The 24,261-nt window shown below is 34.7% G+C and overlaps 2 non-coding genes across 2 annotated transcripts; both read right to left on the reverse strand.

The window, feature by feature from the left end:
* Positions 1 to 2,435: 2,435 nt before the first annotated feature.
* LOC149419321 (5S ribosomal RNA) lies at positions 2,436 to 2,554 on the reverse strand. Its single transcript, XR_016302924.1, has one exon. It is a non-coding gene; the product is annotated as a 5S ribosomal RNA (ribosomal RNA).
* Positions 2,555 to 2,876: 322 nt separating this feature from the next.
* LOC149419322 (5S ribosomal RNA) lies at positions 2,877 to 2,995 on the reverse strand. The gene has a single exon (XR_016302965.1). It is a non-coding gene; the product is annotated as a 5S ribosomal RNA (ribosomal RNA).
* Between the last annotated feature and the right edge of the window lie 21,266 nt (positions 2,996 to 24,261).

Genomic DNA, 24,261 nt, shown 5'->3' on the forward strand with positions numbered 1-24,261 from the left:
GTTGTTTGTCGAAAAACCGCAAGATATTTTCGTAGTATTTGTTTTCACAATATTGCCTGTGCAGTGTCTTCTAACCGTCTTTCTAATTAGATTCTTACACGCCCGTACACCGTCGGTGCAGGAATACCGGCCTCGAGCCTTTAAGCCCCGTAGTAAGTATTCAAAGATAGTTTGAAAGGGAGATATGTAAATACGAATGTTAGAGAGAGTGCGCTAATATTAAAAAAAAACGATAATAGTTGCGAAAATGGTAAAAATATTTAATAAAACGCGACTCGTTTGAATTAGAGCAAAAATATCTCGTAAAATGATTTAGTTTTATTTAAAGATACACTGTGCAATTTTTCATGCCTGTAACATATTTAATAACAGAATAAAACGGGTTTTCGGAGATTACTCTGCGATTTTTTTCTATCAAGGGAATTTCATATAATTAACATATCGGGGTAACAAAAGTACAGATATTTTCTTAAAAAGTTACTTTTTTTTGGAACTTAAAAACTTAAAGAGCTAAATAGAATTTATTTATTTATTGGAAAGTTTGTATAGCGCCGCTTTTGTGAGATATCACCTCAGGGGCGCTTTACAGTTGATGCAGGTATTACAAAAAATATAAATATTACAAAGTGACGTTCTTGTTAAAAATCGGTAGAAATTGGAAATTCGGGGACTTAAGCTTTAAACCGTTTTAACCAAACAAACGCCATGGTAATAAGTGAAGTTTTTTACAGTTCTGACCTTACGCGCCGCATAATATTTACACCACCTTCTGATCCCCTCTCCTATTGGAGTTTGGCTATCATCAGGAAAAGATTCAATCTACAGGTTCCAGCCCGGAAAAACTCTGAGGAACTGCAGTTGTGACATAAATTTCGAAGCCTTTAAGTACAGTATAGTGGTTTAAACTTATTTTTGTGATCAAGAGTGCCCATACAAAAACGGTATTTCTTCAGTTAGTTACTATTTCGGACGCCTGCATAGAAAAAGTATTTTTCTACATCTATCTATTCTATATTGATACGAAAATCAAAAATTATGACATGTTTGTTTACAATGATTTGGTTTATATTATAAATATATACATGGTATCTAGAAACTCGTAGTACAAGCTGCAAGTTGGAGAATTACCTTGCCGGCGGAACGCACGTATTACGCCGCGCGCCGTTTGTTTTTGAATATTCATTCCGAATACTATTACTTTGCCAAAAAAATGAGCGATCCAAGTTTATTTATGAATGAGCTTCATGTGCTCACTAATATAATAAAAGTGTTGAGCACCAAAGTTGACAGCCTAACAGCTGATGTTAAAGAAATAAAGTCAATACTATTAGTCGGTAGTGATAAAAGTGTACCTACATCGCGAGGCGAGGTAGATACATCGCTTACCGCCCGCCGCTGGGCCGATGTCACTGCCCCCCCGCCCCCGCCCCCACCGCCGCCCGGTCACCCGGCCGCCCGCACAGAGCAGAAAGGTACCGTAAACAAAGGCCGAATGTCTACCCGTGCTACAGCTAGAGCAAAGGAAGGCGAAACAACTCAAGTTTCAACTCAAGTTTCTGGGACCATCGACAAGGGGAAGAGGCCGCTGTCCGGCCCATCTAAACCGAAGAAGATGTCAACTCCCGTTGCCCAACCTACCGATACTGTAACATCAAAGACTGCAGAAACCGATACAGCTGAATCCGAATCTGAAACGGAAGCTTATACCTCCACTTCGGCTAACACCAATTGGCGCCGAGTCACGCATAGGAAAAAAAGACGACCAGTACTTCATGGTACCGCGACTGAGCATAAAGGCCTCATAGCCGTTGAAAGGCGCAAGTATATTCATGCCTGGCAATTCGATGTCAACACTACGGTTGAGGATATTGTAAAATTCCTTCTCAATATAAACAAAGAAATTGTTTACGATGTTGTCAAATTGACAGCCAAAGCTGACTACGCCTCTTTCCGGATCGGAGTCCCGGAATCGAAGCTTTCGTTTTATATGGACCCGAACATATGGCCAAATCATGTTGCATTCAATGAGTGGTTTTTGAAGTGAAACTTCTTTACGCGCGTCATGCAATTTCGAGGAGTAAAACCAACTCATGACCGAAACGAAAATGCGGGACCGATTAAAGTTCATTTGATGTAGTAAAAGTTTTGAAGTAAAATATAAATGCTTCTTAGCTCATCTCGACAACTGGCGTTGGTGGTGTAATGGTCAGCATAGTTGCTTTCGAAGCAGTTGATCCGAGTTCGATTCTCGGCCATGGAATATTATTTTTTTGTTTTTAAGGAATTTTTTTTTTTTAATGGTTGACCATAATATCAATCCACTAAGTAATATTTTAGGCCTGTAGCATAATTGAAAAGTTAAAGAATGATATAAAATTTTTTATGATGTTAACGATAAAAAAATGAAAAAAAACATAAAATTAAAATAAAAAATGGGCCAACGGCACGCGGTGTTCCCAAGCGGTCACCCATCCAAGTACTGACCGCGCCCAATGTTGCTTAACTTCGGTGATCGGACGAGAACCGGTGTGTTCAAAATGGTATGGTCGTTGGCAAAAGTTAAACAATATTAATTTCTATTCTACCTGCCAATAAATATATGAAAATTAGTATAAAAAAGCCCTAATAATATTGAAAAAATTAGCAAGGTGTGTGCGAGGTTGATAAAAATAATCATTACATACGCGCTTGAAAAAGATCGTAATTACATTAATAAGTTTGTAGGAATTTTTTTTTTCAATGGTTGACCATAATATCAATCCACTAAGTAATATTTTAGGCCTGTAGCATACTTGAAAAGTTAAAGAATTTTATGATATTATTAATTATAGTAATGATAAAAAAATAAAAAAAACATGAAATTAAAATAAAAAATAGGCCAACGGCACGCGGTGTTCCCAAGCGGTCACCCATCCAAGTACTGACCGCGCCCAATGTTGCTTAACTTCGGTGATCGGACGAGAACCGGTGTGTTCAACATGGTATGGTCGTTGGCAAACGCTAAACAATATTAATTTCTACTCTACCTGCCAATAAATATATGAAAATTAGTATAAAAAAGCCCTAATAATACTGAAAACATTAGCAAGGTGTAAATATTATATACCTAGTTTAACTCACTCTCCTAACTCATCTTCGCTGTCTACAGGCAGAGCGCACGACTGTGGTCGTGAAGAACCGAGGTTCGATCCCCGCTTTAACTAATTTTTTTTTTCTTTTTTTATAACTTTTAATTTTTTTTATCACATGCTACTTATAAATATGTCAATAGACAGAAAAAAAGAGAGAATGAAATGAAAAGAGAGAGAGAGAAGAATACTAGAAGTTTCACTTCTGTCTTGCGTAGGCTTGACACACCCATTTTTTTTCGGAGAAATGTTGCAACCAATGATAAAACGAAACACTCTAAGAGTGAGAAATAATTCTAACCTCTCTATATATTATCAAAACGTTCGAGGGTTAAATACGAAATTGGCAGTATTTAAAAACAACCTATTTGCTCGAGATAGCTTAGATTTAATAGCAATCACTGAATCGTGGCTGAAACCAAGTGTGCATAATTCAGAGCTATTTCCAGAGAATTATGTTGTCTTTCGTCGTGACCGCCTCACACGAGCGGGGGGTGTCGTCCTGGCTGTTCGTGCTGATTCTGTAACCCATGCTGAGAGGATTTCTTCAATGGACCTCCCCGACACTGAATCCCTGTGGGTGAAGCTATCCTTGAAATCTTCAACTGTTTTCGTATGTGTGATATATGTGCCACCTCGTTCTTCAACTTCGTTATACTACAACATGTTTGAAAAAATAGAAAGTAATTATAATCTTCTCAGTGACAAAAATATCTTAATATTAGGTGATTTGAACCTCCCTTCCTGTAACTCCAATATTGTGAACATGTTTAATTATTTTAAATGTTTCTACGGTTTGCAAGAATATAACTTGATATGTAATGATTATAATAACACTCTGGATATAGTTTTATGTAATGCCAAGGATCTTGTAAAGTGTGTTGAGAAATGTCATGACCCTATTACAAACGAGGATAAGCACCACCCTGCTTTGTCTATAAGTATTAGTGAGGCTCACTCAGGTGTTTCAAGTTCATGTCTAAACCCAAGTCCAATAGAAGTTCCCTCCTATCACGGAGCTAGAACCATAAACGCATGGAGATTCAACAAAGGAAATTTCCACTTATTATATGAATTGCTTTCTAAATGCTCATGGCAACCGGTCTGCCAAAGTTCAACAGACATAAATGCATTATGTACAAATTTTTACAATTCAATTTACAATATATTCGACAAGTGTATACCCATTTCCACACCTCGCACTACGACACACAGAGTATATCCTAAGTGGTACACAAATAGTATCATTTCAAATATTAAAATTAAACATATTTTTCATAAGCAATGGAAAAAAACACGTCACAACTTGGACTATGCTAATTTTTCAGCCTATCGCTCCATCGTAAAACATGAAATCAGTGAAGCTTTTAAAAATCATTTAACTTCAATGGAAGAAAAATTATCTATCGATCCCAAACAGTTTTGGAAGTACATTAAGGATCTAAAAAAATCCAACAACTCATTTAAGTCTATGATTCTTGACGGAGAGGAATTGACTACTGATGATAAAATCGCTAATAGTTTTGCAACCTTTTTTTCATCTGTTTACAAAAATGTCCAACCAACTCTCAATATTGACTCTACCCTTCACACTGTACAGATTGGGCCCTCATTCGACCTGGTCAGTATTTCAGAAAAAGATGTTAAGGAGGCACTCTCAAATTTAAAGAAACCTCACTCCATCGGTCCTGACAATATTCCAACATTTATACTAAAGGGTTGTTCCGACCTTTTAATACCACCATTATGTCATCTCTTCAATGTATGCCTAAAAAACGGGATTCTCCCAGACATCTGGAGATTAACTAAAATAACCCCTATCTACAAGAAGGGAGACAAACGCGATATCCGGAATTATCGACCAGTTGCCGTTCTATGTTCCATCATGAAAATATTCGAGAAAATTCTACATAAATATATACTTAATCACGTTAATCCAATTCTTGATGACCGTCAATATGGTTTTAGACCCCAGATGTCAGTAACATCAAACCTCTTATGCATCTCAGATTTCTTATCACAAACTCTCGACAATCGGGGACAGGTGGATGTTGCTTATTTTGACCTGGAAAAAGCATTCGACAAGGTTGACATCGACATTCTTCTAAATAAGCTAGCTTCATTTGGTTTTTCCAAAAGACTACTCTGTTTTTTTGCTTCATATTTTCGAAATCGTAGACAGTTTGTTTATTATAATGGTTCCAGTTCTTTGGAATTCATAGTTTTTTCTGGAGTTCCTCAGGGGTCCATCCTTGGACCACTTCTGTTTCTGATTTTCATTAACGATATTGGTTCAGTCATCACACATTCGCTGTATTTACTATTTGCAGATGATTTGAAACTATATCGCTCAATAAAAAATCATCTTGACTGTATTCTCCTTCAATGTGATATTGACTGCGTCTCAAACTGGGCCAAAATAAATGGCTTGAACTTCAGTACACCCAAGTGCAATATCGTCTCGTATACAAGATCAAAGAAACCGCATGTATTTGAATATACAATCAATGAAATTATTCTCCAACACCTAAACCAAATCAAAGACCTAGGAGTTATTTACGACAGCAAACTAACTTTTCACCAACACATCGATGATTTAATAAGCAGAGCATACAGGCTTCTCGGCTTCGTAATTAGAAACTCATATCCGTTTCGTAACACAAAAACACTGACGTTATTATATAACACACTAGTCCTAAGTGTACTTGAATCAAACTCGATCATCTGGGCTCCACATGAATTAACATACACTTTACGCATTGAAAGAGTCCATAAAAATTTTTTAAGGTTTTTATTCTCGCGGCTCTATGGACGCTACCCTTGGCTTTACCCATCGATTTATATATTAGGCATGACCAATTACCACTCCCTAGAGACACGTAGAGGTATTGCTTTGCTTAAATATTTTTTCCAACTAATAAACGGTCACTTATCTAATAATGAGATACTGGCCCAATTAAATTTTTTTGTACCAGAGTCTCACTCTCGAGGACGTCATCACAATCTTCTATATAGTAGAGCAAGCCGCACTAATTTATTAATGAACTCTTTTGGCATTGCATATACACTGCATAAATGGTACAATTATAACGTCTTAGGCTTTATTACCTGTAATTGTTATAAATAAATGTACAAATTATATATAAATAAATAAATAAATAAATAAAACACTTTTTTGTTTCTGAGCAGTTTCGATTTGTTTTTTATGTTATAATTTTTTCCAAAGGGTTAAACAGCTTTTGAAGCCGGGTTTACGCTTCAACCCATTTTAAAAGACAGATGACACTAACCCCCTAGCCACCGATTTCGAAAATTGATCCAAGATATTCCAACTTCGGAATCCATTTACTCGAAAATCACAGTTCAATTCAGAAAAAATTGTACCGAAAAATTGACACCAAATGTAACTAACTAATTAACTAAGCATCACACCGTTTTCCCGCACGGGTCGGCAGAGAGGACGGACCGCCAAACAACTCGGTCTTGGCAGATACTTCTTGTCTCATTCACATTCATACATACTCTTCTGTTATTCTGACTCTTGACATGGCCCGACTCGAGTATCTGATTCACTTGATCGTGCCATGTCTTCCTCGGGCGCCCCCGACTTCTGCTACCATTCACATTACACTTCTTTCTTCGCTCATTCGCTCAACATGCCCAAACCATCTAAGCGTCCTTTCTTAATCTTACTCATTACGCCTACATCAGCCTTGCACTCTTTGTGGATCTCCACAATTCTCACACGATCATACATGGTTTTACCACACATACGTCTCAGGGATCTCATTTCAATAGCATTCATTTTACTTTTATCTTTTCTCTGCCAGTTCCATGCCTAACTTCCATACATCAGGGTAGGTTCCAGCACTCCATTGCGGGCTGCTAACTTCGCTTCTTTGGACAATTATTTGTCAGCGCCAACTGCGTTCAGTCCTCCATTAATTGAGTTACCTGCATTTACCCTTCTTTTAATATATCTGTCAGCCTTCCCAGATTAATCAGTTTTCCACGTATACTACATGTTTCTGGACACAGTGTATAGTTGAACATTTTTTTAATATATTGCTTATGGAGAGAACGCCATTGCATTGTACTATTATAAAATTGGTTATTCAAGAAGTTGGGTTGAGAGGATTATTTTTCTGAACTTACCCACATCATCAGATTTTAATATATTCCGTTTATTATAAGAATCTCCTTTAAAATAAGGACACAGTTCGTCTTCACCTCCAAACGTCTAAACCACCGAATTTTTCCACACAAGTCATTCGTATACAATGCATAGTATATTATAAATGAAATAATAAAAATGTTTACAATGATTTTTTATTTAATATCTGTTCTAAAAAGTTATTTAATATCTTAAACATTTTCGGAATTATAAAACCTGAAGTCTTACAACATGCATTAATGTAATTCCAGGTAAAGCTTTTCCGAGCAATAACATTAAACCTTCCGCAGTGGGAAGGTTTTCACGATACCAATCCATTAGTTCGTCTATAATATCTAGCAATACTTTTAAAACATAAAAGCAGAACTTAATCATACCTGAGTGCGGTATTTTATTGCCCTTTCGTACTAAAGCTCTTTAAATGCAATTTAATACTGTTATAAAATCTCTGTAATAAACATGTTGAAGGTGCGTGGTTTTCCATCCTCTTTAAATTAATGGTAATCCGGTTACAAACGGGATTGCATGAGGTTTCCTTATAAACTTTTAGTGAATTCTTAATATATGGTAACACGTGTTCATTGACCTGCATTTTGCCTTCATAATAAACAATGACGAAGTTCGGAAATATTAGAATTTTATGAGCACGAGATAATTCTTATTTTACTAAAAGCTTACTAGGAAAGCTATTAATTCATTCGTTAAAGGGCAATTTTAGTATTTAATAGTATTTTTTTTACGCGCACATAGACTACGTTTGTTAGAGAATTTCACCTGTTTGATCGATATAACTAGCTGTACCCCGCCACGCGTTGCTGTAGATCAGTCTGTCTGTGCAGATAGAGAAACAATAGGGCGTGTTGCTTTTACGTCCAATAGCTGTTTTTAAAAAAGGACGTTTGTCCAACTGATGGCGTGGTTTTTAAAAAAAGTACGTTTTCCAACTGATGGCGTGGTTTTTTTAAAAAAGTACGTTTGTCCAACTGATGGCGTGGTTTTTTTTAAAAAGTACGTTTGTCCAACTGATGGCGTGGTTTTTTAAAAAGTACGTTTGTCCAACTGATGGCGTGGTTTTTTAAAAAGTACGTTTGTCCAACTGATGGCGTGGTTTTTAAAAAAAGTACGTTTGTCCAACTGATGGCGTGGTTTTAAAAAAAGTACGTTTGTCCAACTGATGGCGGGGTTTTTTAAAAAAAGTACGATTGTCCAACTGATGGCGTGGTTTTTAAAAAAAGTACGTTTGTCCAACTGATGGCGTGGTTTTTAAAAAAAGTACGTTTGTCCAACTGATGGCGTGGTTTTAAAAAAAGTACGTTTGTCCAACTGATGGCGTGGTTTTTAAAAAAAAGTCTGTTTTTTACCTGTCATCGGTGCCATCTATATAATATAAGTATTTATTTATTGCATTTCACTATACATAAAACACTCTTTTTCACATAAAAATCAATTTAACAATTTACATTTGAGTGAAGCAAACATAAGAGTATCACAAACATAAAGTAATTCTACATACAAACACAAAATATTTCAAAATTAAAGAAAAAATTAGTATTAGATGTGTTACAGCGTTCAGCGCCCTTGAGGTGATTTTTCACAAAAACGGCGCTCTACAAATTATCCAATTATTATTACCAGATGGGTAATTTGACAGTATATTGTAACAATATTTGAACCATAACTAATCATTAATCATTATTCAAAAGAAGAAGCAAAGTAGATAATAAAGACAGATAGGGTGACATTCAGTTTTTAGCAAATGGGACGTATATAAAATCTTATTATTTAAGAAAGGACAAGGATGAAAAAAATATTAAGACAATCGTCTGTCAATACATAAACCTTAATCAACTTTTTAAATTTAACTAATGAATTGGTAGACTTAATATGATTTGGAAGAATATTAAACATAATTGGTGCCTGATATAAATAATTTCTTTGACCAATATATAGAAATGGTTGTGTCAATACTTCAAAGTAATTGGTGAAGAACTTTTGGAGATTTAAGATTTTGAACAAACGAACATTATTTTTTTTATATATATAATAATAATAATAAATGATTTATTGATATTATGTGACATATACTTTTATCCTTACCGGATATGTGGTTATGTTAAAGGTGTTGCCATTTTATTACGATTAAGAACCGTCTGAAAATATTATTTCTTCTTTGATGGAAACGAATACAACTGTTCCAAAATGTTCTTATATCTGCATGAAAATAAGTAGCTTCTTACTTGTACGGCGTCACATTTTGTTTTCCATATAGGGATTTTTTATTTTTTTATTTTTTTATTATTTAATAAATGTTTACATGTTACATTTTTTGACATTTTTTAACTATCACACTAGGCTATAGATTGGTATGGAAATAAATAAGTGTCGTGTAAAATGTCTATTAGATAACTGCAGTTCATATGAAAAATTAACTATCTAGTCTAGTATTCTTGTAAGTAAGTACATTTTCCCTGTATGCACTGCGTTCACTGGGAAATATATATGGGAATACACTACCCTCTCGGACTAAAAACACATTTTTATTAATTATTAGACCAGAGTTATGTAGATCATCTTAGAGGTAAAATTTAAGAAATATATGTTGGTATTAATTGTACGAATAGTTAATAGTTATCATTAGAAAGAAAATGTATTTTAGAAATATCTAGAAGCAATATTAATTATGCAATTCCGGTTCATTATTGGAAATTTATTCCAGTTATCTGATCTTGATTGGACGCTATTGAATATGGTACTAGCTGCACCATATATGCAATCAGTCCAAAGTAGGTACCAAACAATAATACCTGGTAATTTGGTGTGAGGTATGAGGAACCCGTACAACGTTATACAGGTCGAACTGTGTTATATTATGTATTTAGATGTGATATGTAGGAACATGTGTTGAAACGGAGAAGATTGATGTTGTTCATCTAACAAGAAAACAGAACAATGGGAGGACAACAAAGGAATTGATAAGTCTTCCAAGTGTGGCTGTGAATACCTCATTAGCTAGCTAATTAACCGATATTATTGTCATTTCACAGCAGGGGTAGGTTGAGATAATGGATTGCATTGTATTTAGTCCTTCAGTATTTTCTATTCTAATTTTATATTCTAATTTTCCGTAAATACAAATACTATTTTAGAAACAAAATAAAATTATCTTTCCAGTGTATGCATTTAAAATAATCATTACTATTTACAAATAATTAAATTTTAATATCGAACGTGAAAAATGTTGTTAAAAACGCTAACCACATTTTTACTTAATTTTTTACTCCAATCACAAAAAAATTGTGAGAACTCGATATTTCGAAAACAAATTAGTTTTGGTTACGGAATTTGTAAGCAAACTGTAACTTCACTTTTTTCTCGTTCATATAATAAAAAATATTTTTTAAGTTAAACCGATTGTTACAATAGCGGCGCGAAATATGAATTATTCATTTTGGCCATTTTTAAGATTTTAATAATGGCATCCAGTAAAAATATTTGAGGCAAATTTTAAAGGATTTCTTTTCTAACGTTCTAAATATGGACTCCTGGTCGTAGGTGATCCTAAAACGCTGGAGGGGATAACTCTGTTATAGTCATAGACTTCTTTTAAATTGCTGCTTTTCCTCGTGAACTATTTAACTATCCCGCCATTTCACCGCAATTCATACTTAAACGGGATACATGCAAAGAGGATGGAAAACCACGCACCATGTTTATTTACAGAGAATTTACAACAATTGTAAGAGGGGTTATTGCCACGAGGGCAGTAAGTGTAGTAAATAAAAGAGAGGAGAAAATGAATTCCATAATACAACATTTATTACTACAACATCTAATCAACATGAGAACTCTTTTAATTGATGACAAATAACTCAGGCGTGTGCTACAACCGAAGGATGAAAGCACGATTGGAAATTTAAAAATTGCATTGAAAGCGACAAATGGATGGTGACATTTATTATAAACTAACCTGATGAATGTAATAATGGGCGCCAAGCGATGCGGTAAGCATTGCTGTTATTTATATGTAGAACGAAGGATGACCAAAGGTAAATTATTAAACTGAGGCGTCATCACCGTTCGTAGATTTTGTCAGCTCATTGTGCGGTTCGTGTCCTCTCTGCTAAGCGATGTCCGGAAGGCCAGCCAGTTGAATACTGAATTGTCGAGGTGCGCGTTTCGACCGCGAGCCCCGTCCCTGGTTGTCCAGAGTTGCCATAGTTAGCCGCTGTAAAATTAGAGATGGCCACAGAATGTTGTTAAAACTCTGTAGCAGGCAGGAAATGACTGCTACAATGCCCCCTCAGCCAAAGGACTTATGGCTATAAGTCTGAGGTTCGCCTGACACCTCCTGACAAGTTTGATGCACCCTCCAGCAGCAGAAATGTATGGTGCGGATTAGGCGGGTTGTAGTGGCTTCGGCATTGAAGAGTTCCGAATCCAAATATTCCCTGAAGTTCGGTAAGGTCTGGAGCGGTTGAAACCCCGCAGAATGCAGCATAGATATGAAGACAGAGGCGTAAGGTCCGAAAGTCTTCCGTTGACCCAACATGGAGATGACGAGAGAAGAGAGCGGTCCGGATGTCTTTGGTTGACGTATTCTGGAGATGACGAGAGAAGAGAGCGTAGTCCAGATGTCTTCAGTTGACGTATTCTGGAGATGACGAGAGAAGAGAGCGTAGTCCAGATGTCTTCAGTTGACGTATTCTGGAGATGTTTCCTTGATGGTTGAAGAAGTCTAATACTTACCAACCCTTGGTCACCGTTGAAATAAATAAAAAGAAATATTGAGTAAAATGGCAGGCCCTTATCGAAAAAATAGTGTATATAAAAGAATCATTGTTCTAAACACAAAAGATTTAATAGTAATATGTAGCTTATAAAACAAGCTTAAAAAAGTTGAGCAAAACTTGCAACAGAGTAAAAAGATTTTAACAAACTTTGTTGTAAAACACGAAAGTTAACACAGAATTGTACTTTGACAATGATATTTTATGTTGTAAAAAATTTTTTTTAAAAAAGGATTTTAACAAACTTTGTTGTAAAAACACAAAAGTTATCACAGAATTGTACTTTGACAATAATATTACAAAATAAATAAAAGGTCAAAAAACCTATAATAGTTAAATGTCATGATGACTGATAATATGATAATAAATAAGTAAAAGAATTTTCATAAACGAAAAATTTAAAATTGAAAATTAATTATGCAAATATATGTACCGTGTACCCGTAGATAATAAAAGTTAATAAACAAACCAAAATACGCCTTTGTATTTAAAAAGGTTACGCACATCTTGTCAATAGATGGCAGCAAGTAGAAGATGATTGTTCAAACTGAAATCAGAATTTGTTTTTAAAATTCGGCTCATCTTGTCGACAGATGGCAGTTCAAAGCAAAGCAATGGTAATTAAAAAGTTTTGCACTACTTGACAATAGATGGCAGTAGAGTAGAAATGCATATTAAATTGAAAATAAATATCAATAAATCTTCTTGCAAGAAATATTGAGGAGTATGCCAAAAGCAAATAGAAATAATTTAGAAATTAATCTATTAATTAATTTCATTTTCATGCCCATATTCCTCCGTCACGGAGCGAACCAGTCAGAGACTGAGGAATACCGTTGAAATCGACGAAAAAAAACACAAAACATGAAATATGTAGACATATACATGACATAATAAATACATAAAATATGTCTGTTATCAGCCGATCAGCTATCATGGTATTGTATCTATTATGAGCTGAATAAGCTATCATGGTATTGTATCTATTGTAAGCTGAATAAGCTATCATGGTATTGTATCTATTATGAGCTGAATAAGCTATCATGGTATTGTATCTATTGTAAGCTGAATAAGCTATCATGGTATAGTATCTATTGTAAGCTGAATAAGCTATCATGGTATTGTATCTATTGTAAGCTGAATAAGCTATCATGGTATATGTTAAAGCTAAAAGCTTGTAACATGGGTGTTATCACATAACGAAACCCAGTTACGGTGTATTAGAGCGCATTATTTGCAGACTCAACCATAGATGAGAACCAAATCCTCAATAATCGAAATAAACCAACACAAGTACATACACCGACAATACAAGACAGGACGTCATAATGTTCACCTTAAATAAAAAAAAATAAAAAAAATTAAAAGAATTCAGAACAAAAGAATATTGTTAAAATATGAATTCTTGAAAACGAGCCCACTGATCCGTTTCGGAAATGTAATAGAAACTCTGACTACCAATTGATTGTAATGTTGCAAAAAAAAATAATTCAATAAATAGAATTTTAAAATGTTCATAAGAACAATAAAGTAAAGTTGAAGAAAAAAACCCATCAGAACACAAACCCAAGAAGTTGAAAATATCACGAAGTTAAAAGTTAGCGCAGAAATACCAAAGGTGGCGGTAGCAATATTAAAATTTTCTTAAAAATTGAATACAATTTTTAAAAGAAACACAGCCAGGTGAATCATCACATATACCGATACTATGAAACGGATGTGGGAATCTGGATCAAGATTACCACAAAAATAAAAAAAATATACGAGATACCCACCACATCTCGCAGAGTATTCACGGCCAAAAATAACTTAAAATAATTATAGTAATTATCTTAAATTAAATACGGACGAAAACGCCGCAAAACAGAGAAAGACCACCATGAGCCGACATAAAATAAAAACCTTTATCAAGTTAGTTAAAAATGTCACCCACCAAAAAAAATTAAAGCCAACTCTCAATGCCAACAAGAACGAAATAATTAAATTAATTAAATGCCAATCGGGTTAAACCACGTGGTGCGCCATTGTAAGAGGGGTTATTGCCACGAGGGCAGTAAGTGTAGTAAATAAAAGAGAGGAGAAAATGAATTCCATAATACAACATTTATTACTACAACATCTAATCAACATGAGAACTCTTTTAATTGATGACAAATAACTCAGGCGTGTGCTACAACCGAAGGATGAAAGCACGATTGGAAATTTAAAAATTGCATTGAAAGCGACAAATGGATGGTGACATTTATTATAAACTAACCTGATGAATGTAATAATGGGCGCCAAGCGATGCGGTAAGCATTGCTGTTATTTATATGTAGAACGAAGGATGACCAAAGGTAAATTATTAAACTGAGGCGTCATCACCGTTCGTAGATTTTGTCAGCTCATTGTGCGGTTCGTGTCCTCTCTGCTAAGCGATGTTCCGGAAGGCCAGCCAGTTGAATACTGAATTGTCGAGGTGCGCGTTTCGACCGCGAGCCCCGTCCCTGGTTGTCCAGAGTTGCCATAGTTAGCCGCTGTAAAATTAGAGATGGCCACAGAATGTTGTTAAAACTCTGTAGCAGGCAGGAAATGACTGCTACACAATAATGTCCTCCTCGCTAGAAGTTCGCCTGTGTCGTGGAAGAAACTTTTCACGAGTAATTTGATTCAGAAGAGTGGGACAATTTGAGATAATAATATAAAAACGATTTAAAATTAAAAGATAATATTAATATATGAGCAGTATAGTTTCAACAGAATAAAGCGCCGATATATATGTTTATACAGGGTAAATTGATTCAGAAGAAGACTAAAATATTTACTTTGCCTGGACTGCCCTTTTCGTCATCAACATCGTCAAAAAACTCTTCTGTTATTTTGACTCTCAAGACGACTTGACTCAAGTATTTCTAGATTTTACTGGGACACCCACCACACTTGTATTCATGTTCCAGACAAATTTTCCTTGCGAATCAGTTAGTCGTGTCCAAAAATCCATAATTTACCACATATGGACTTGCCAGACATCTTCGTGTCTACTACTATTATTGTCCTTTAATAATAAATGAATAGAAGATTTGTATAGCGCCATTTTTGTGTAAAATCACCTCAAGGGCGCTGTACAAGTATATAATAGATTTCTACAATGATCTATGTTATTACTAACTATGTATGAAGATAATATACAGAAAAGTCAAATAAATAGGACTGTAAGCACCGGTTTTTTTCACCTAAGACAACTCAAGTCTGTCCGAAGAAACCTTCCTACAGAAGCAACAAAACTACTTATCAACTCCTACGTAGTCTCACGTCTCGATTACTGCAACGGCATTTATGCCAGCCTTACAAAATATCAAATTGACAAACTTCAATCAGTGTTTAATGCAGCAGCACGGCTCATAACCGGGGTTTCAAAATATTCGCACATTTCAGAACACCTTCGTAACCTTCACTGGCTCAAGTGCCCTGAAAGAATCCAGTACAAACTGTGCTGGATGGTGTTTAAATCCATCAATGAAATGGCCCACCCTATATCTCTGAACTATGCGTCCCGGAAAACACTGGTCTGAGGCAGTCAACTCTTAGATCAGCAACATCATCAGCTGTAGGCAGACTGATAGAACCTAAGCGCAAGCCAAATACTAAGTTTGGTGATCGCGCTTTCGGAGTATCTGGGCCGAAGGCTTGGAATAAACTCCCTCCGGAACTAAGATCCATAACAAGTCCAACAGATTAAGCTGTCGTACCCTTAAATTAAATAAACCAATCCTAAGAGAAAGTCCAGTTATATTCAATTTTTCAATTGAGTCCTAAATCCTGTATCTAAATTTCGCCAATAAACAATTAGATAATGTTAATTAAGTGTTAATCTCAAGTGACCTACCAGGTAAGTATTGTACTGTATATTTTCTCCATAAATAGTTAAGTATGTAATAACATAGATCACTGTAAAAATGTATTATAAGTTTGTACAGCGCCCATGAGGTGATTTTGCACAAAAACGGCGCTATACAAGTCATCCAATTATTATTATTATTATTAATTATTACCATACTTACCTGTTAGGTCACTTAAGATTAACATTAACTAATTGTTTATTAGCGAAATTTAGATACAAGATTTAGGACAAAATTGGATATAATTGGACTTTCTCTCAGGAATTGTACATTTGATTTAAGGGTATGACAGCTTAAAAAGGTAAGTTTTTAGTTTAGACTTGAGTTCTGTTAGACATGTTATGGATCTTATTTAGTTCCGGAGGGAGTTTATTCCAAGCATTAGGCCCAGATGTTCCGAAAGCGCGATAACTAAACTTAGTATTTGGCTTACGCTTAGGTTCTATCAGTCTGCCTATAGATAATCTAATCTCAAGAATAAATTACTTATTAAAAAAATGTATTTTTATAATTTCTTAAACAAGTTTCTATTTTCATCCTGGTAACCATGTTTTATATTACTTATGAGAATAGGAACAAGTTTTAGGGATAAAAGTATTATCTTTTAAAAGGTGTGTGGGGACCTTTTGTTTGACCCTTCTCACCACGAACCACCCCTGCGTTAAAGTTCAAATTACCCTGGACCTGTGAGACTATGAACCCCTGATATATGAGAATGTTGTCAAGTTAAATTAATGGGTGAGAGAAATGAAAAGGTTAGTGAAAGGTAGGCAGAACCTGGCTGTTAAAGAGAGCGGATGTCATTTAGATTTACATTTGCGTTATAATATATTCTCAGTAAAATATTTATTTGAATTATATTTAGAGGTCATAAGATAATAATATGCTAACGTCATGAATGCGTTGGTAGGTTGGAAATGACACAAGATCCCCAAATGCCCGGAATCAGTAGGGCTATATATTACCTCTAAATATAATTCAAATAAATATTTTACTGACAATTTATTATAACGCAAATTTAAATTTAAATGGGGCTATATATCCATGACATCTCCAATTTAATGACGAGATGTCATGGATATACAACCCCATTTAAATTTGGGGATCTTCTGTCAGTTCGTAGTTTGGAAATGACAGAAGATCCCCAAATGTACGGAGTCAGTGGGGCTATATATCCATGAAATCTCCAATTTAATGAGGAGATGTCTTGGATATACAACCCCATTTAAATTTGCGGATCTTCTGTCAGTTCTTAGTTTGAAAATGACAGAAGATCCTCAAATGTACGGAGCCAGTGGGGCTATATATCCATGACATCTCCAATTTAACGAGGAGATGTCTTGGATATACAACCCCATTTAAATTTGAGGATCTTCTGTCAGTTCGTAGTTTGGAAATGACAGAAGATCCCCAAATGTACAGAGCCAGTGGGGCTATATTTATATATCCATGACATCCCCAATTTAATGAGGAGATGTCATGGATATACAACCCCATTTAAATTTGGGGATCTTCTGTCAGTTCGTAGTTTGGAAATGACAGAAGATCCCCAAATGTACGGAGTCAGTGGGGCTATATATCCATGACATCTCCAATTTAATAAGGCTCAAGGAAGTGAGAAGGGAAGAGGAAGGCAAAGTACGTAGCTATTCAGATCACGATACTTAATACGACTAAAGCCATTTACTGCGATATTTCAATTCTGATCACCACGGCGTTGCCGAGAGTAACTATCACTTTATTTCCGCAGCTCCAAAGGATATTGCTACGAAATAATTGTGACACATCACAAAAATGATGACACATCACAAAAATTAATTAACGTAAATATTTTTTCTGCGTCCGAAGCATTGAAGCTTACCGATCTTTTACGGAGGTCAGTGACTTATTATGATGTGTTAAGTATTCTAATTTTCATAGGAAACTTGGAAAGTCAAATACTGTTTACTATTTCCATTGAATATAGAAAAACACTATCAAACTAAAGTTGTAGTAGTTCTTTTGGGTCATTGTTGACCTACCATATAATGTGGAGTAACAACTAAAGTCACGATTTGACTTTCAATGACATTGAAAACTACGGAGGATTTTCAATTGCTTTTCGCAGAACTGAAAATACGTTTTTTACTATTTTTTACCGAACGTTAAAACTTCTATGGAAGCAATAAAATATTGTAACTTTCCAGGGCATCCGCTAGAGGAAGGTACCGATGCCTTTGTTCGAAAATAAAAAAATGCACACCCCAGCAATTTAACAATGTTTTTACCTGCAATCGTGTTTCTTTTTATACGAGGTTTACTATCATCAAAACTATTATTCTTCACCCTGCAGGCTGCAGCCCTCGATAAATTGTACCAGGCATGTAGATTTCGAAGCAATTAAGTGCGGTGTCTTCAACAATATTAAAAAAAACTTCAGCTACATAAAAATGAAAGGTAGGGGTATATTAGGTTAATATTATTATAAGTTATTATAAGTATATTAGGCTTTTAAAATTATGCGGTAATTTAATTATTAAGCGAACGCATCATGAGGCAGTATGAATCGTTTACAGTGATTATCGTGTAAATTAAAACACAATTTAAAAAATGTTGACACACTATTAAAGTTTTTATATAACATTGGAATAGTTACACAAATAAAAATAGAGTGTAGTATGTAGCCAAAAATCCCACAAAGCAAAGCCTGTGCGTGGTTATTATAGTAGTTATTATAACATTTCTATGGTTTAAGAATGAAACGTAAAATAAAAGTGCTATATTTTCTTTGAAAATAATAAATATAAAAATAAATTGAAAAAAAATGATGAAAAATTAAATTAAAACGATAAATGACATGAAAAAAAAAAAGAAAATGTGGATTGTGCTATCTATATAAATAAAAACGATAATATTCGTTTGTTCAAAATCTTAAATCTCCGAAAGTTCTTCAACCTCACCCGACGAACCCGGGCACCCCTGCTAAATCACCAAACGTAGCGATCCAATTGGGGTTACCTATGGTAGAGGTGTCGGTTATCCAATAAATAGTTCCCGGGGCGGCGGTACCGAAACCCGCCTCCCAAATTGAGAATTGACTAATAAGACTTATTGACTTATATTGTTGACTTACAATAAAAGATACGATCACATCTAGGACTCGAACCCAGGACCCTTGCCTTGCCGGGGTACCGATGTGACCGTATCTTTTTCTGATTTTTTGTTTCAGATTTTCGTTTATAATATTTCTTTATATATAAGTTAGAACAGATTATAAGTAGATTTGAACAACATCTCGTTTCGTACCACAGTCCAAAGCATCAAATACGTATGCCGAGAAAAGAATAATATGGCTGACATATTAATACATGTATAATGGTTAAGGAGCATTTAAAGAAGAATGTTCAGAAGGTATTTCATATAATTACCTTTTCAACTCGTCATCTGAATATTATTTAAAAAATAATCTTTATAAATAATTTTTTAAGATCTTAGTTCAGAATGCAAAAAATGTGCCGCCCCTAAGATCGGCCGCCCGGTTCGTCTCTCACACCACACACTACACAAAAGTGTGCGGTCCTGTACCTAGTCTCTAGATAAAATATTAATGTACGTACTCCTACCAAAGTGTACACAAATGCTCCAAGCCGGGCGTGGAACGATTCCCACGACATTTGAAATGCAAAAGCGGGCAAGTTACTAATATCCACAAAAAGGTTATTGATTAGAAATCGATAAATGAATATCTATTGCCAGTGAAGTAATAATTCTCGGAATGCCTTCAATTATCTCGTAATAACAGCGGGCATAGAAAATACACTCGTACAGTCCATTAGTAAACGAATTTTATACGTTTTTATGCAGGTAACTCACTATTCACGTAAAAAACATAAACCCCCCATAAATAATGAAGTCATGTACAATAGGTAGTACGTTATATTATTTACCTATAGAAATACACAGCACGTTACTTATTTTACTAGCAAATTACTCAACAAATGGAAAACTCTTCCGAGAATTTTATTTTTAAATACAGGTGATACGTTCTAGTAAAAAATTGTGTGGGCTTCTGTGTAATTTGGTAGGTACGCGTTGATTGAGTAAACATTGTATTTTCAGAGAGTTGTAAAGTTAGGTTAATGTAAATGGTATCATTTTAAGAAATTGGGCAAAAGAATAACCGATAAAGAAATTACTATCGAAAAAAACAGGGTGTCTGGGGGGTAAAGTGCACAAACTTTGGGCGGTGATTCTACGTGATATTGCAAGTAAAAAAGAAAAAATACCAAAATTTCAACGTTTTAATGTAGTTTTCAGGTACAAAAGTTGGATGTTATATTATTCTTCTATGGAAATTTTTTTACGGATAAAAAACGACGGAATTTCTAAAAAAGTTATTTATCTTTTTTAGTTCTACCATCATGTAGAATCCCCTCCCGAAGTTTGTGCACTTTACCGTCGGACATCCTGTAAACAGTTTAGTGTATTATTTAGTCCTGTTTTTTTTCTGAAATAATTTAATTAAAATAATAATAGATTGTTGAGTTGCGAATCGTGAAATTTTAAACGCGAGGTGAATATCGCTGACTGACCGTTGAAGTTGTCGAAAAGAATATTAAATTGATGAGATGGTACTTGTAGAAGAAAACTTTATTATTAAAGAAGAATATCTTTAAGTACTTACTTCATACCCTGGTGGCGAGATTTAGTTTTGTTTAATGATCTCAATGAAGCTGGACAATGACGGACACCAAGCATCAATCGTTGGAATTGAAAACATAACTGATTGGCTTTATAAATTAGCACAGAGCCGGGAAAAATCACGAGATAATATGAATTCTTGAATCATTTTCAATTTGTGAAATCACTAAATTTTATATTATAGGTTGGTACAGACTTGAATATGAATTCTTGAATCTTGACAAATCAGTTTCAGTTTGTGAAATCACTAAATTTTATATTATAGGTTGGTACAGACTTGAATATGAATTCTTGAATCTTGACAAATCAGTTTCAATTTGTGAAATCATAAAATATTATATTATAGGTTGGTACAGACAACTGAAATTAGTTCGAATTAAATAAGGGCGTACATAAGAGGGGAGGATTTGCTGGGTTCAACTCCCCCCCCATCGGCTTCAGTATTGCGTAGAAAAAAAGAACTTACTCGTTGATTACATTCCTGTAAAATACAGAAAAATTATTCTCACCATCTTTTTTATCTCCTTCTCCCCCATGTTGGGTGTCAGGTTAAGTTGAATTCCATTCAATCGACTGTAGTATAATATTTCCTATGACATTGTTATAAATTGCCCTCAGCTCGATACCTATGAAGACCTAATTATGATGAATTCAGTGAATGGACGTTGAATAGATGTTTCCAGTAAATACGACAGGTGGAGTGCAAGTTCAGATACTGAGAACTACTTAGTGCCTTTAATGCAGCGATCGCCAACACAAACATGGATCCAAAGATTTTAGCAATAAATAGTTTATTTCTTGAAAATAATATTGACATTTTTTTTAAAGATAAGCTTGTTTTTTTAAACAATAATTATTAGCCTGAAACAACCATATAAATTGAAAAATTCTTCCGAGAAATAATAATTGCCACCCACGGGAATCGAACCTACAACATTCCGAATGTCGGTCGAGTGCACTAGCCACTATGCAACGTCGGCTTAAACTTAAAGGATTTTTTAAATTTAAATGGGTGTTTGAGGCTAATAATTGTTGTTTTTGTTTATTGTTTTGGAACATTTACAGACTATTAAAATAAATAAAAAAATCATTAGAAAAGCGCTGCAAGAAACGTATATGTCAACAGTCCACTTAAAAATGTTCACATCATGCACTGTTTAAGTGTCATTATACACTATGTATTAACAACAAATATAAACAGCAAAACGTGAGCAGAGGCAAAAAAGAGATATCAAAAACAAAACATACAAATCAATATATGCTCCAAAAAACAAAAGTAACAACAAATAATTTCAAATTTCAAAAAATTTTGTTTATATTAATCACTCGAATATGTTTTTAGAATAAGACACGAAAATAAAAAATATAACAGTCGCCACGTCATATTTTCGTATTGCCGGGCAAGATTGCGCAGATTGTCGTGCATTGATTCATCTTCCGTTGTTGAGGGGTAGGGTTCAACCCCGATGTGCGCAAATAAATTTTATTTGATTAAGTTATGTTATTTAACAATTTATTCATTTAAAATATTACATTGTTTCCATATTTGCAGCACGCTCCAGAGTGAATATACTCTCAGCATAGACCTGTGTAAGACCACCATTAAGAATTGAAACGTTGCTTGAAATCGCTTTAGCCGTGTTTGGTGACCAGATTTGAACAGCCATTCCCCGCTACAAGTTTACTGAAGTTTGCTGGATTTATTGCAGGAGATCGTTTTGCGAGTTGTGAATTTGTCGTATATTACGGCAATATTGACAACCCGGATGTATTGACGGCCAATAACTTACACGGCAAGACTATTGACGGCAAGACAGTTAATTGTCGGCAATACGAAATAACAGATTATTTATCTTGCTCGTTTACCAGCACCTTGAAGAATAATACAATTCGGCAGAAAGAAAGTTTATAAATAGAATTTCTTGGGTATTTACAATAAGAACGAAAATTGCTGAGGAATGCACGCAAGTGAGTTACGCAGCCTAGTCCCAACTGTCAGAAGCTAGTAGGACTAATTCCCAATAGGAGAATGTTGTGAGGTTGAAGTAGAGGGGATGGGAAGGAGATGGGAACGATGGAAGATGGGAAAAACTGGCTAAAGACAAGCACCGCTTCTTTTCCTAAATGGTGGCCTGAGAACAATTGGGTTTGTATCATTCTACCAATTCCTCTCTAGTTAGTATTTCTTTAAAAAAAACTATTGCCAGTTAAATAATCATGTTAAATAAGTGCGTGTAACTCTAATACATTTATCTTTAAATGATATTGTTTTTATTGTTACGTGCTGTTTAGTTAAACATGTAGTTAACATGTAGTAACACATACAGTGGCAGACTTCTGACGAAAAAAAACAAGCTTATTGTGGACCTGAATATTGAACTGCCTTGGGTTCTCTCTCCCTCGGAAGACGTGAACCTCACTAAACTGCATCTGCTGCAGTCCCCGGAGGGACATCTTTCTGTACCACCAAGTACGAATAATAATATTCAAAAACACTCAAACTCGGAACCTTCCACTATCCGGGAGAATGTAAAAATACTTGTACTACCTATTTATGTTCGAAAGTGAAAGTTCCAACTTCTAACCAAACATAATCCTATTTGTTCTTATTGCTGACCAATTTAAAGATGTTGAAATCCTACTATTTGAAGACGACTTAAAATATATAAAAGAATACGAAATTTATACGATTGCCAAATTTTTACAGACTAACTTAGATCAACTTCATTTGATGTGAACAAAATGATTTATTTATGAACATTCAGAAATGTCAAGTTATACGATTTTCCAAAAATCATTTTAATATCTTACACGGTGTCACAAATTCGTGACATGGGTGCAATATTCGATGAAAACTTGATATTCATTGAACAAATTAACGACATAACCAATATGGCTTCCTTTCCAGAACTTTCATTGATTTCAATTCGTCAGATTGCATGAGAACGCTCTATATTTCATTAGTTAGAAGTCAAGTGAAATATAATTCATCTATTTTGTTCCCTTTGTATAAAGTTCACTCTAATAATATAGAACGAGTTCAACACAAATTTCTTATGTACGGAAATTTTAAGCTCAAAATTCCAATTGAAAACATTAATTATGTTAGTTTGATGAATCAATTGCCTTATAACGCTGTCTGACAGGAGAATTATATCAGACCTGGTTGTATTACACAGAGTCATTGATAACTTAATTGACAGCCCTGCCATCGTCGCCACTTTGACACTCCATGTACCAACTAGGAACACAAGACAAAATGTAACATTCTTCTGCAATACAATACAACCAACTATCAGACACACTTACTAACCAATAGGATGCCTGATCTAGGCAAGAAGTTTGGGGGTACTATTCATATATTTAATGACCATTATAGAATTAAGCGTAATCTATACTATATTATAGTAGCGATGGTAATGTAGTTTTAGTGATTTGTCTTATATGTAGTATTGTTCTAGTGTCTATATTATTTTAAGTTACTGTAACGTTTTATTGTTTAATTTTTCAAAATTATTTTTCATTATATGTATTCTCATTGTACTTGTATTCACAGTTTTATATTTGTGTATTCATAGATCTATTTTGTACCTAAAGTATTACATCTACGTACT

This window comes from Hesperophylax consimilis, chromosome 12 (genome assembly GCF_061612785.1).
Source record: "Hesperophylax consimilis isolate HC1 chromosome 12, BYU_Hcon_1.0, whole genome shotgun sequence".
Lineage (NCBI taxonomy): Eukaryota > Metazoa > Arthropoda > Insecta > Trichoptera > Limnephilidae > Hesperophylax > Hesperophylax consimilis.